The following is a 10,072-nucleotide window of genomic DNA, read 5'->3' on the forward strand; positions in this document are numbered from 1 at the left end:
ATAACAGCAGCGAAAGCTCTTGCAGTCTGTGGATGGGAGTGGATAGAGCTGCCGTCTCATTGTGCTAGAGAAACAGGTTCAATTCCAAACTCTGCCATTGTGTGTGTGTTTCCCTGTGACCCTGTCGAATCTCCCCCCACCCACTCAGATGCTCCAGTTTCATCGCATGTCCCAACAATGTGCAAGGTCAGTGGTTTAGGTGGCCATTGTGACTTGTCCCCACTCCCCATAAGAAGGAACAGGAGTCTCAGGACTCACACCACCAGGTTCAGGAACAGTTATTACACCTCAACCATCAGGCTCCTGAACCAGTGGGGATAAGTTCACTTGTCCCATCCCTGAACTGTTCCACAAACCTATGGACTCTCTTTCAAGGAATCGTCATCTCATGTACTCGATATTTGTTGCTTACAGGTGGCGGGGTGGGGATATGTCTCTACCAAAGGAAGTGTAAGGTTATGTGAACACTGACACCAGGCAGATAATCTCTGAAGAGTATTGATAATGGCTCGAGTCACCCGTCTTGTAAAGTCACTGCCTAGAAGAAGGTGATGGCAAACCACTTCTGTAGAAAAATTTGCCAGGAACAGTCACGGTCACATGATCGCCTGCGTCATACAACACGGCACATGATTATGATGTCATACGACACAGCACATAACGATGATGATGAAAATTTATTACTATTCTTTCTTTTTGCATTTGCACACTGGTTGAAAAAAATCTTTCATTGATTCTACTCTGGTTATGTATTTATTTATTGAAATACAGTGTGGAGTCGGCCTTTCCAGCCCTATGAGCCATCAAGCAATCCCCTGTGTTTAACGCTAGCCTAATCACAGGACAGTTTACGATGACCAACTAACCTGCCAACCCGTACGTCTTTGGACTGTGGGAGGAAACCGGAGCACCCGGAGAAATCCACGCGGTCACGGGGAGAACGTACAAACTCTTCTCGAACAGCGGCGGGAATATTATTCTATGATGGATTTATTGAGTATGCCCACATGAAAACGAATCTCAGGGTGGTATATGGTGACGTATTTGTATTTTGATAATAAAATTACTTTGAGCTCTGCCTGTTGGCGATGGGTAGTTGACAGATGTAAAATAATTGGTTTATGTCTGAAACAGGATATCAGTTTATGTATCAGGGTACAGTGAGAAGCTTTGCTTTCCAGGCCACCATGAAGATCATTTCATCACATCAGTGCTTTGAGGTGTGCCAGCTGGTGGTGTAGTGGCATCAGCACCGGACTTCAGAGTGAAGGTTCCCGAGTTCGAATCCAGCCGGCTCCCTTGCACGATTTCCATCCGTGCTGGGTTGAGCGTCGAGCTAGCAACTCGGCCTCGTAAAAATAAGAAAGCCTGCTAAAAAAACGCAGCCATGATGGCATTCCGATGACTCCACTGGGAGTTAAGGGCTTTCTTCTTCTTCTTCTTCAGTGCTTTGAGGAAGCACAAGGTAAAACCATAAGTCAAGTCAGGTTTATTGCCATTTAACTATATACGCGTATACCATCAAGCGAGACGACATTTCTCCAGAAATGTAAAGCACAGTAGTACATGTAACACACAATAACTTAGGAAAGTAAGAATTAAAACTACAAATGAATTATGCACAGATAAACAAAGTAAAAGGCATTAATTAAATACAGTATTGTAGGGCACAGTACAAATTATCCGGTGACACTTCGACTGCGATGCGGCAGGGAGTCCAGAATCCTGAGCAAAGAAACTGTTTTCGTCTTTCTGCATCGGAGTCTCCTGCCTGAGAGTAGAAAGTCAAAGGGGATGCTGGATGGATGGCGGGGGGTGGGCACAGGGAGGAATCCTTGATAATACTAAGGGCCCTGCCTACACAGGTTCAGGTTTACAAACAGAGGCGATGTGTAGTGAGACTCCTAGCAAGGAGAGGCTGATGACTGGGCAAAATTGCAGCCAACAGGATGAGTTGCAGCGTAAAAGGTGGACAAAATCAAAAAAGGTGAATCCAGGGCCAAAGGTGTTATATTTGAATGCAGGCAGAATACGGAATAAGGTCGATGAACTTGTAACACAGTTACAGATTGGTATGATGTTGTAGGCAGCACTGAATCATGGCTGAAAGAAGGTTATGGCTGGGAGCTTAATCTGCAAGCCATTAACATTGTATCGATAGGACAGGTGGGAAGGCAGGGGGGGTGGCGTGGCTCTGTTGGTAAAAATAAAATTAAACTATTAGAATGAGGTGACACAGAGTCGGAAGGTGTTGTGGATAGAGCTAAGGAACTGCAACGTTAAAAAGACCCTAATGGGAAATCTATACAGACCCCCAAACAGTAGTAAGGATGTGGTCTACAAGTTCCAACGGGAGATAGAAAATGCATGCCAAAAGGGCAATGTTACAATAGTCATGGGGGATTCCAATATGCAGGTAGATTAGGAAAATCAGATTGGTGCAGGAGTCCACAGAGGGAATTTCTAGAATGCCTACAAGATGGCTTCTTGGAACAGGTCATGTTTGGGCCCAAAAGGGGATCAGCTATTCTGACTGGATGCTCTCCAATGACCCAGAATTGATTGGAGAGCTTAAGGTCAAAGAACCCTGATAATGATCACAATGTGATCGAGATCACCCTGAAATTTGAGAAGGAGAAGCTAAAGCCAGATGTATCAGTATTACAGTGGAGTAAAGGAAATTAGGGAGACACAAGAGAGGAGCTGGCCAGAATTAATTGGAAAAGAACACTGGCAGGGATGATGGCAGAGCAGCAGTGGCTGGAATTTCTGGAATAAATTTGGAAAGTACCAGTTATATAAATCCCAAAGAGGATAGAAGTATTCTAAAAAGACAAAACCATGGGAAGTCAAAGCCAATATAAAAGCCAAAGAGAGGGCATATAATAGAGCAAAACTTAGTGGGCAATTAGAGGATTGGGAAGCCTTTAAAAACCAACAGAAGGCAACTGAAAAGGCATTAAGAAAGTAAAGATGGAATACGAATGTAAACTATCCAATAGTATTAAAGAGGGTACCAAAAGTTTCTTCAGATACATAAAGTGTAAAGGAGAGGTCAGACTGCTGGAAAACGATGCTGGAAAGGTCGTAATGGGGGACAGGAATGGCAGACAAACTGATTAAGAATTTTGCATCAGTCTTCACAGTAGAAGATACCAGCGGTATGGTGGAAGTTCCAGATGTCGGTGATCATGAAGTGTGTGAAGTTACCATGACTGGAGAGAAGATTCTCAGGAAACTGAAAGGTCTGAAGGTAGACAGGTCACCTGGACCAGCTGGTGTCCATCTCAGGGTTCTGAAAGAGGTGGCTGAAAAGATTAGGTAGTAATGATTTTCAAGAATCCCTAGATTCTGGAAAGGTTCTGGAAGATCAGAAAATTGCAAATGTCACTCCACTCTTCAAGAAAGGAGAGAGGCAGAAGAAAGGAAATTGTAGGCCAGTTACTCTGACTGCAGTGGTTGGGAAGATTAGATGTTGTAGTCCATTTTTAAGGAAGAGGCACATGATAAAATAGGCTGTAGTCACCATGGTTTCCTCAAGGGGAAATCTTGCCTGACAAATCTGTTGGAATTCTTTAAAGAAATAAGAGGCAGGATAGACAAAGGAGAATCGGTTGATGTTGTGCACTTTCAGGAGGTCTTTGACAAGGTGCCACACGTGAGGCTGCTTAACAAGCTACGAGCCCATGGTATTACAGGAAAGATTCTAGCATAGATAGAGCAGTGGCTGATTGGCAGGAGGTAGAAGTGGGAATAAAGGGAGCCTTTTCTGGTTGGCTGCCAGTGACTAGTGGTGTTCCACAGGGGTCTGTATTAGGACTGATTCTTTTTATATTACGTGTCAATTATTTGGATGATGGAATTGATGGCTTTGTTGCAAAGTTTGCAGATGATACAAAGATAGCTGGAGGGGTAGGCATCTTTGAGGACACAGGGATACTACAGAAGGACAGACAGATTAGGGGAATAGGCAAAGAAATGGCAGATGGAATACAGTGTCATGGTCATGCACTTTGGTGGAAGAAATGAAAGAGTTAACTGTTTTCTAAATGGTGAGAAAATACAAAAATCTGAGACACAAAGGAATTTGGGGGCCCTTATGCAGAATTCCCCAAAGGTTAATTTGTGGGTTGAGTCAGTGGTGAGGAAGGCAAATGCAATGTTAGCATTCATTTCAAGAGCACAGGAATATAAAAGCAAGGATGTAATGTTGAGAGTTTATAAAGCACTGGCGGGGTCTCACTTGCAATATTGTGAAAAGTTTAGGGCCACTTACCTTAGAAATGTTGTACTGAAACTGGTGAGGGTTCAAAGGAGGTTCATAAAAATGATTCCAGGATTAAACGGCTTGTCATATGAAGAGCATTTGATGGCCCTGGGCCCGTATTCACTGAAACTCAGAAAATTTCCTTCATCGAAACCCATTAAATGGTGAAAGGCCTTGATGGAGTGGACGTGGAGAGGATGTTTCCTACGATGGGAGCATCTGAGACCAGAGGACACAGCCTCAAAATAGAGGGCTGTCCTTTTAGAACAGAGATGAGGAGGAATTTCTTTAGCCGGTCAGTGGTAAATCTATGGAATTCATTGCCACAGGAAGCTGTGGAGGCCAAGTCTTTTTGTATACTTAAAGCAGAGGTCAATAAATTCCTGATTGGTCAGGGCATGAAGGGATACGGGGGGAAGGCAGGAGATTGGGGCTGAGAGGAAAATTAGATCAGCCATGATGAAATGGCAGAGGAGACTCGATGGGCCAAATGTCCTAATTTTGCTCCTATATCTTATGGTACACAGCACTCCTGGTAAATGTCCCTGATGGATGGTAGGAGACCCCTATGATCCCCTCAGCCATTCTAACAGTCTTTTGTAGGGACTTAACAAAATAAAGTGTAACATCTAAAGAGAAAGTGCAGTGCAGATAGATAATAAGGCGCAAGGTCACGACGAGGTAGATTGTAAGGTCAAGTATCCAATTCATCATACAAGGGAACCACTGAATTGTCCGATAACAGTGAAGTAGAAGCTGTCCTTTGAGCCAGGTGGTACCTGCTTTCTGGGTTTTGTATCCTCTGCCTGATGGGAGAGAGGGAGAAGTGAGAATGCCTGGGGGGGGCAGTCTTTGGCATTTTTTTCTTGAGACAGTGATAAGTGTAGACACAGGCTGGATTCTGAAATGTGCTAAGCTGTGTCTACACTCTGTCTAGTTTCTTGCGGGCACAGGAGAGTAATTGCTGTACCAAACCGCGATGCATCTGAATAGGATGCTCCCTATGCACCCTCGTCACCATTATGTGCTGTGTCGTGTGACGTGGGCTATCATGGTCTTCCATCTGATTATTTTCTCTTTCCGTGACCACGACTGCTCTTGGCAAATTTTCCTTCAGAAGTGGTTTGCCATTGCCACCTTCTGGGCAGTGTCTTTACAAGATGGGTGACCCCCCCCAACCATTATCAATACCCTTCGGAGATCGTCTGCCTGGTGTCAGTGGTCACTTAACCAGGACTTGTGATCTGCACTGGCTGCTCATCGCCACCTGCTCCCATGGCTTCAAGTGACCCTGACCGGGGAGGGTGAGCAAAGCAGGTGCTACAACTCACCCAAGGGTGACTTACACCTCCATTGGTAGAAACATGCATCCACTCCAGCACCCACCCCTATGGTGCAGCAATAACAATTGGTGAGGGTCGACAGGGACATGCCAAATAGCTTCCTGAGAAATTAGAGGCATTGGTGAGCTTTCTTTGTCATGGAGTCTCCGTGGTTGGGCCAGGAGAGGCTTTTGGCGATGCTCACGCCCGCAAAGCTGAAGCCCACCCACCCTGAGTGACTGTATTGGAGTGTGATATCAGATTTCAGTTTAGCGTATGCCTCTGTCTGAGAGGTTTCCAGTTCCTGGCTGTCAACATCTCTGAAGATCTAACCTGCACCCAATGTATTGGTGCAATTACAAAGAAGGCGTGACCGCGGTTGTATTAGGAGTTTGAGAAGATTTGGTTCATCACCGAAGACTCTCAGAAATTCCTGCAGGTGGAGAGCATTCTGACCAGCTGCATCACCGTCTGTTATGGAGGGGCCACTACACAGGAACGGAGGGTTGCAAACTCAGCCAGCTCCACAGGCATCAGCCTCTCCAGCATTGAGGACATCTTCAACAGGTGATGACTCCAAAAGGCAGCATCCATCATTAAGGACCCTCATAAGCCAACACTTCCACATTACTACCATCAAGAGAGCAGGTACAGGAGCCTAAAGAGACACACTCAACGATTTAGGAATAGTTTCTTCCCCTCTGCCATCAGATTTCAGAATGGACAATGAACACCACCACACTATTTTTGCACTACTTGTTTAATTTTTATATATTTCTTATTGTGATTTATAGTATTTTATGCCTTGCACTCTACTGCTGCTGCAAAACAACAAATTTCACAACATCCATCAGTGATGATAAACTTGATTCTGATTTTTAATTTTGTTGAGTATTCAGGCACCTTCCGCTCTCTGTGTAAAATCAAACTTGCCCCGCACATCTCCTTTGAACTGTTCTCCGCTCACCTGAAATGCATGCCCTCTGGCATTAGACATATCGGCCTTTTGGAAAAAGATACTGGCTCTCTAACTATGCCTCTCATAATTTTATACAACCCTCTCACCGGGGCTTGTACACCAAATTGGTGCATTGGCGAACTCCGCTAACAGCCACGTGATTCACCGGTGAGAAGGCCACCCTTCATGATCAATATACATCTCGGGTCAGAGTGATTTAGGATTCAACCAAACAGGAATGTCCGGATGTTGTGATTAAAAGAATCTTGATTTGTGTGAATGCTGCATAAATATTGCCCGTACACAATTATCGGTAGCCCAGAAATGACAGATCGTAAAATTATAAAGAAAGTGTATTTATCTTTTCAACTTTATCAAACACTTAACAGAGAAAGATTTAAAAAAAGGAATCCGTTAGTCTTGCGAGGCCATGGATCTGCGCCTGGTAAGTCTTCACTCTCCAGGACACAGGCCTGGGCAAGGTTGTATGGAAGACCAGCAGTTGCCCATGCTGCAAGTCTCCCCTCTCCACGACACCGATGTTGTCCAAGGGAGGGGCATTAGGACCCATACAGCTTGGCACCAGTGTCGTCGCAGAGCAATGTGTGATTAAGTGCCTTGTTCAAGGACGCAACACGTTGCCTCGGCTGGGGCTCGAACTCACGACCTTCAGGTCGCTAGTCCAATGCCTTAACCACTTGGAGAAAGATAAAAGGGCATTTAAATGCTAAAGCTTACTTCTGTAGTGGCTGGGAGGAGCTTTACTCACAGCGCTGAATTCTCCTCACCAACCACAGGTAGAACTTCCCTTCTTGGAATCCTCTGCCTTGTGGGGCTCTCCTTGTAACAGGGTCACCCCTTCGGATGGGATCCTCCAGGCGTCTTCCCTGGTGCTCGTCTCTCCGTACCTCCCGCCAAAAGACCCCAAACCAGATGACTGCCCTTCAGAAAACTCCTCCCGCCCAGCTCTCGAGAATCTTCCCATTCCTGACCGGCTGACACAACATTCCTAAGTTGGACAACGTGCTCCTTATCCTTAGCCAAAGCCAAAACACCCTTACCAGCGGGACACACTGCTTTTGCAGAGAACTGCTGAAATGAAAATACCCCACAGCATGGAGCAGAAACCTTAACTAGGGTATTATACGTGTAAACCTCTGTCAGCTCTCCCCTCAGTTCCTGCTGCTCTAGGGAAAACAACACGAGTTTATCCCACCTCTCCTTAGAGCTCGTGCTGCGTGGCTCATAGAATGGGAAAGCCAGTCGATCCCAGGCAAAGCCCTCCCCACCACAGAGCACTATTGCTGCACGAAAACATCGTCAAGGATCCTCACCATCAGACCTGCGATGCCACGCACAGCTGAAGATCCCACCGGAGCTCACCCACTCCAGGCCGGATCCAGAAGAGAGAGAGGGAGAGGGCTGGTGTCGGACAGGGATGAACAGAGTGGGAAACAGACAGGGAGGGCTGGGAAACAGATCTGCGACAGTGAGATGTGAGACGGGGTGGGGTGGGAGAGAGATAGAGAGGGAGATGGAAAGAAAAGGAGGGATAGAAGGAGGGAGGGGAGAGAATCAGAGAGGAATTGTGAGGGAAGAGAAAGCAGGGAGAGTGGAGGTAGAGGTAAGGGTGGGAGGGAGGTGGCGGTGGGTGAGGAAGGGAGAAGCAGAGACAAAGGGAGAGTGAGGGAGAGTTGGAGGAGGGAGAATGGGGGGGGGGGGTTCTGCGTGTGTAAGTACAGGTGTGTTCCGTGTACTCCCTCTCTTCATCCCAACCAGAGGACACCCATCGGCCCTCTCACCATGATTTCCACACCTTTCCCCACTCTTCCCATCCCCACCTCTCCTTCTCTTCATCTTGTGTTCCCCTTCCCCTCCTTTTCCTTTCCCCATTAAATCCTCCTACCCCATCCCCTTCCTCTCCCCTCCACTTTCCCTCTCTCTCTCCCTCCCCTTCTGCCCCTCCACTCTCACTCACCCTCTCTCCTCCACGTACCCTTCCCCTCTCCCACCCACACTGTCCCTCTCCCCTTTCTTCAACCTGCACCTACCCCTCAATTCTATCTCCTTCTCCCCACTTTCACTATCCCTCTCTCTCTTTCCTCTATCCAGACCTGTCTCCCCACTCTCCTTCTATCTCTACCTCTCTCCCTCCCACTTTCCTCCCTCTCCCCCTTTCCTCTCTCCCCCTTTTCCTCTATCCTCACACTCCCCCCCACCACCCCTCTCCTTCCCTTCCCCGACCCATCTCTCCACTCTCCATCTCCCGCTACATTCCTCTCTCCCTTTCTCGCTCTGTCTCTCCCTTTCCTCTCTCCTTCTCTCCCCCTTTTCCTCTATCCTCACACTCCCCCCACCACCCCTCTCCTTCCCTTCCCCGACCCATCTCTCCACTCTCCATCTCCCGCTACATTCCCATCGGCCCAGGCAGCAGCAGGTCCACCACCCGTCGTTCCAGGAATCCGTAAACATCCCGCGCTCCCTGGGCAGCTGCCTGGCCTTGGTTGCCGGGCACCAAAGCAATGTCAAACACTGGGACTGAAGGCCACGTGAATTCCATCCACCCCCAGCACCGTTCACAGATTAGAGTTTCCGCTGGCCCACGGGTACAAATAACCCCCGGTGGACTCCAGCCCCGTGCACGACCACTGATCCACTGACTCACTTGGTCAGAAGAGGCAGACAGGTGAGTGCGCATAGACTGGAGACTGAAACTGCCAGGCCTGGTACTGACAGTGTTGGGAGATGCAGGCAGGGCAGAGGCTGGGTCCTAGTCCAGGGGTTCAGAACCCTGGGAGTGGGTTACAAACTGGAATCTAATCCATGAGCTCGGGGTTTATATATAGAATAGCAGGTTCTCAGGGGTGAGTTAAAGGCTAGGAATTAATTCAGGTGTTCAGGGAAGGGGTTTATATTTAGAATAACAGACCCCAGCCCCCGAGTGGCTTCCAGGGGTTCAGGGGGTTTATTCTGCATAATACCAGACTGCCAGGAGTGGGTTTCGGGCTGGGATCTAATCCAGGGGTTTATACAGAGTAATAGATCGCTGGCAGTGGGTTTCAGGCTGGGATCTAATCCAGGGGTTTATACAGAGTAATAGATCGCTGGCAGTGGGTTTCAGGCTGGGATCTAATCCAGGGTTTACATATATGAGTAACAGATCACCAGGAGTGGGGTTCAGGCTAGGATCGGATCCAGGGGCTCATGGGTTTATTATATAGATGATATTATTCTGTGGGAGGCATGGTGAGGAGGGAGCACTGCGCTGCAGGAGGGGTGATGGGAGTAGGACGCCACACTGTGGGTGGGTCTCCGGTGAGTTCAGCCTAAGTCCTGTCTCCCTGTGAGTGGGGGTGGGTTACAGTTTGGGGTGCTAAAGAGTGTGAGATCCCCTGACTGGTGTGGACTGGCGTCCCCTGTCAAGGACCAGGAGGTACCGGCTCACGTGCACGACCCCCACTGCTCTGTGGAATCTTTCCATACACAGGCAGCGGGTAGGAGCAGGGCAGGTCACTATGGCAATGC

This window comes from Mobula birostris, chromosome 29 (genome assembly GCF_030028105.1).
Source record: "Mobula birostris isolate sMobBir1 chromosome 29, sMobBir1.hap1, whole genome shotgun sequence".
NCBI lineage: Eukaryota > Metazoa > Chordata > Chondrichthyes > Myliobatiformes > Myliobatidae > Mobula > Mobula birostris.